Raw genomic sequence first — 6,000 nt, forward strand, 5'->3', positions numbered from 1 at the left:
CATTAAAAGGATCATACACCATGATCAAGTGGGATTTATCCCAGGGATGCAAGGATTCTTCAATATATGCAAATCAATCAATGTGATACACCATATTAACAAACTGAAGAAGAAAAACAACATGATCATCTCAATAGATGCAGAAAAAGTTTTTGGAAAAATTCAACACCCATTTATGATAAAAACTCTCCAGAAAGTGGGCAAAGAGGGAACGTACCTCAACATAATAAAGATCATATATGACAAACCCATAGCAAATATCATTCTCAATTGTGAAAAACTGAAAGCATTTCCTCTAAGATCAGGAACAAGACAAGGATGTCCACTCTCACCACGATTATTCAACATAGTTTTGGAAGTCCTAGCCACGGCAATCAGAGAGGAAAAAAAATAAAAGGAATACAAATTGGAAAAGAAGAAGCAAAACTGTCACTGTTTCCAGATGACATGATACTATACATAGAGAATCCTAAAGATGCCACCAGAAAACTACTAGAGTTAATCAATGAATTTGGTAAAGTTGCAGGATACAAAATTAATACACAGAAATCTCTTGCATTCCTATACACTAATGATGAAAAATCTGAAAGAGAAATTAAGGAAATACTCCCATTTACCACTGCAACAAAACGAATAAACACCTAGGAGTTAACCTACCTAGGGAGACAAAAGACCTGTATGCAGAAAACTGTAAGACACTGATGAAAGAAATTAAAGATGATACAAACAGATAGATATACCATGTTCTTGGATTGGAAGAACCAACATTGTGAAAATGACTATACTACACAAAGCAATCTACAGATTCAATGAAATCCCTATCAAATTACCAGTGGCATTTTTTTATAGAACTAGAACAAAAAGTCTTAAAATTTGTATGGAGACACTAAAGACCCCAAATAGCCAAAGCAGTCTTGAGGGAAAAAAATGGAGCTGGAGGAATCAGACTCCCTGTCTTCAGATGATACTACAAAGCTAGAGTAATCAAGACATTATGGTACTGGCACAAAAACAGAGATGTAGATCAACAGAACCGGATAGAAAGCCCAGAGATAAACCCACGCACGTATGGTCAACTAATCTATGACAAAGCAGGCAAGAATATACGATGGAGAAGAGACAGTCTCTTCAATAAGTGGTGCTGGGAAAACTGGACAGATACATGAAAAATAATGAAATTAAAACACTCCCTAACACCATACACAAAAATAAACTGAAAATGGATTAGAGACCTAAATGTAAGACTGGACACTATAATAAAACTCTCGAGGAAAACATAGGAAGAACACTCTTTGACATAAATCACAGCAAGATCTTTTTTGATCCACCTCCTAGAGTAATGGAAATATAAACAAATGGGCCCTAATGAAACTTCAAAGCTTTTGCAAAGCAAAGGAAACTACAAACAAGACAAAAAGACAACCCTCAGAATGGGAGAAAATATTTGCTAATGAATCAACGGACAAAGGATTAATCTCCAAAATATATAAACAGCTCATGCAGCTCAATATCAAAAAAACAAACAACCCAATCTAAAAATGGGCAGAAGACCTTAGCCATTTCTCCAAAGAAGACATACAGATGGCCAAGAAGCACATGAAAAGCTGCTCAACATCACTAATTATTAGAGAAATGCAAATCAAAACTACAATGAGGGGGCTTCCCTGGTGGCGCAGTGGTTGAGAGTCCACCTGCCAATGCAGGGGACATGGGTTCGTGCCCCGGTCCGGGAAGATCCCACATGCCGCAGAGTGGCTGGGCCCGTGAGCAATGGCCACTGAGCCTGCGCATCCGGAGCCTGTGCTCCGCAACGGAAGAGGCCACAACAGTGAGAGGTCCGCGTACCGCAAAAAAAAAAAAAAAAAAAAAAACTACAATGAGGTATCACCTCACACCATTTAGAATGGGCATCATCAGAAAATCTACAAACAATAAATGCTGGAGAGGGTGTGGAGAAAAGGGAACCCTCTTGCACTGTTGGTGGGAATGTAAATTGATACAGCCACTATGGAGAACAGTATGGAGGTTCCTTAAAAAACTAAAAATAGAATTACGATATGACCCAGCAATCCCACTACTGGGCATATACCCAGAGAAAACCATAATTCAAAAGGACACATGCATCTCAATGTTCATTGCAGCACTATTTACAATAGCCAGGTCATGGAAGCAACCTAAATACCCATCAACAGATGAATGGATAAAGAAGATGTGGTATATATATACAATGGAATATTACTCAGCCATAAAAAGGAACGAAATTGGGTCATTTATAGAGACGTGAATGGAGCTAGAGACTGTCACTGAAATAAGTCAAAAAGAGAAAAACAAATATTGTATATTAACGCATATATGTGGAACCTAGAAAAATGGTACAGATGAACTGGTTTGCAGGGCAGAAATTGAGACACAGATGTAGAGAACTAATGTATGGACACCAACGGGGGAAAGCGGCAGGGGGCGGTGGGGTGGAGGTGGGATGAATTGGGAGACTGGGATTGACATATATACACTAATATGTATAAAATGGATAACTAATAAGAACCTGCTGTATAAAAAAATTAAATTTAATTTAAAAAATCAATTAAAAACAATGAAAAAGAAATTCTCCAGAAACTCTTTATTACAGGGAAAAATAATAACCCTAGAAATATTATGAGATTATCTTAATATGAGAGTTAGATGGAATAGAGGAAGGAGGAAGTGAAAGCATGCAAACATTATCTTGTACAAGAGGAAGCTATAGATTCTGGTTACCTCTAGAACACAGAAAAATATTTATATACACATCAAAAATTTAAGGTTAGCTAGTAGAAAAACACTTTATTGTTTCGAAACCACCAGAGTAAAAAACAAAAACAAAAGCATACAAGAAATTGATCAAAAACAGGAAAGGAACAAAACAAACAAAAAACAAGCATGGTAAAACAACGTGTCAGTCCAACACATGACAGTAACAGATGCCTTGCATGAGGGAAAGCAAAGCTATGGCTATGAGCTATTTACAAGAGATACTCCTAAAATAAAATGACAGCAAAAAATTGAACATAAAGGGATGAAAAAAAATATCAGAAAATGCTAACTAAAAGAAAATGTGTAACATAATATTAATCTGACAAAATAGCATACAAGGAAACAATTGCTAAGAGACAACAGTGAGGGATGTTTTTATTTTTAAAAAATTACAATCCACAGAAGTCATAAGAGTGACAAACAGCTGTCCATTATCCCCAGAATTTCAAAGTACATAAAGCAAAAAGCCTTGTAAAAATATAAGAGGAAAATCCATAACCACAGTAGGTCTAACACCCTTAAAATCCACTCCTATATATTCTGCAGGTTTCTCCTGATAGATTAGCAAAGTTTTACAGTGTGTGTAGTGTGTAAGTTGTTTCTTCCCAGATGTTAGTATATCCCTATCCCTGGAGCATGCAGAGAATTGACCCTAGTTACAGGGCTAATGGTAACAAGGGCTGGTTTGGGTGGGTCTTGAGGAGAACAAGCATCCCCTTTCAAAGCATCTGCCCCAGATGAGGTTAGCATGGGGTTTTCAAGCAAAGGAAAGCTAGTCTCTTCAGATACCAGAGGGCAAGATAGTTTCACTGGCAAGGGAATCCTGGGGTGACTTGGGGTTTCAAGATTGTTAGTTTTAACAGAGTCTAACAAGATGTTTCTCTCCCAAGTTTCAGAATCCCATTCTTTCCTAATCAATGCCCTAAACTTTAACATAAGAAACTTGGCATCACTGTGAATTTAGCAATCATAATTCAACAACCCACACAATTAAATTTTGTATAACATTTCAGCGATTATCAGCCCTGTGGCTATAAGAAATAATCCTTGTAAGGGCTTAAGAGAAGCTCTGTGACATTCTATAGTCAGACCATGACTTGAGCTGAGAGTTAAAGGACCTGACCTTGTCATTTTCTCTCCGTAAATACTCTAGTACCCTCAGCACAATCCACCCCACATTGCAGTCCTCGTTGTTATCATGACTGCCATTAACAGTCAGTCCAGCAGTTGCTTGGGATTCCAAGGCATTTGCTTCCACTGATACTGCACCATAACGAACCACAGGTGATAGCCTGATTAACCGTGGTGCCGCTACATTACCAGCATCCCATTTCCCACTGGCAAGGAGCTGAGCACTGCACTTAAGCCCAGACAAATCCCCAAATACTATTCATGTGTGTGGTTGGAGGGGGGAGGGGGACATCTATCTACTGGGACCACTTCCGCTATCAACTCTTTGATAGGGTCCAGACAGAGACAGAAACTACATAGGAATTTGAATATTGGCAACCATATGGGGATGGTTAATATAAAGAACTATTTACAGGGAGTACACACTAATAAAGAAAGAATACCCAGGCTTCCCTGGTGGCGCAGTGGTTGAGAGTCCGCCTGCCGATGCAGCAGACGCGGGTTCGTGCCCCGGTCAGGGAAGATCCCACATGCCGCGGAGCGGCTGGGCCCGTGAGCCATGGCCGCTGAGCCTGCGCGTCCGGAGCCTGTGCTCCGCAACGGAAGAGGCCACAACAGTGAGAGGCCCGCGTACCACCACCCCCCCCCCAAAAAAAAAGAAAGAAAGAATACCCTAGGACTGAGGAAGAACAGCCAAGGAAAGAACCAACTTTCCTAGGCTGAGATTCAGATCTCCTTCCAGAGACAAGGCTGCAGCCCACTACAAGGTGGAGAAGCTCTAGATGCCTGGGGCCAAAGCTGGTCCAAAATGAGTGAGCTGAGGCTGGCGGCCAGGTGTCACAGGCAGAGCCAGGGGCTGGGGACTAAGCATTACAACTCGGTAGAGGGCGAACACCACTCAGTGTTCTACACTTAACGCTGGCAACCATGAGGCACACTGAAAACTGGAAGGCACTCCTTTCCTCCTACAATGTCCCTCCAGCACCCTCTACTGACAAATTTAGCACTGTTCCGGATGGCAGAGAGTCTGGCTCCATTATCAAGGCAATGAAGGGTGGGATGGAGCTGAGAGGTAGTAAATTGGTAACCATCTAACTAACTTGCTGTCCATTGCACCTCCTTTTCCTTCAACCAGTCCCACAGCTGCGGGGGCTCTTTACCTGGCACAGTGCCCTGAACCCTCATTCCCAAAGGGGCTGACAGCATTCCCTGCCCATTTGTGTTTTTTTCACCCCAAAAGCAACACTATTGACCCAAGAATGTCAAACCCGAGTGGCTCACCTTTGTAGCTAGAGTCTCCTTCCTTGATCTCAGAGCGGTACATTTTCCGAGCTTGGAAACACTACAGCGAGAACTAGTCGTGGGTCCAGACCTTGGGCGAGTGTACAACCACACTTCCTACCCTGTGGGCAGTGGACACTGAGTCTGGCTCAAGCGTGGTGACTGGTTTTGCAGGAAAGAAAGGCAGAACTGGTGACGAGCGGGGAGAAATCCAACCTTCTGAGGGAGGGTGAGCTGATCTTTAAGAATGCCTCCAAGCCCGAGCTTGGCTGTTTGTTTAGAAAATGAACAGCAGCTGTGAAGGAACTCAAGCCCTTACGGGTGGTTAAAGGTCACGAACGCGGCTCCTTCAAGAGATGGGGGCGTGGCTAACGCAGCCTCCAAATACCTATTTATGGCTCCCTCACCTGCACGCACACTAATGAGGGAAGGAGAAACACGTGGCTGAGGTTCAGGGCAAATAGTACTGGGACCCACAGTAAACAGAGTCTGTTTTTTTTTTTTTTTTTTAAGACGCAGCTAGACGTAATCTAATAGGGAAAGAAATGGCCGTGCTGTGGTTATTCTCCGTGAGGGTGAAACTTCAGAATATTGTGACTTTCATTTGTCTAGGTCACCCCCAAGACCAGGCTCCTTTGTGGGTTTAGAGATGTGAGCTAACTTGTCCAGCTCTAAGTGCTCAGGCAGGGTCAGCCGCTACTCACCCACCGCTTCCCTCTTACCAATGAGTCGTGAAACAGGAGGCAGAGCTCCCCTTGGGGGACGTTGTAAAATGAGAAGTGCCTCCAGCTGCTG

The sequence above is a fragment of the Hyperoodon ampullatus genome (genome assembly GCF_949752795.1).
Source record: "Hyperoodon ampullatus genome assembly, chromosome: 3".
Taxonomy (NCBI): Eukaryota; Metazoa; Chordata; class Mammalia; order Artiodactyla; family Ziphiidae; genus Hyperoodon; species Hyperoodon ampullatus.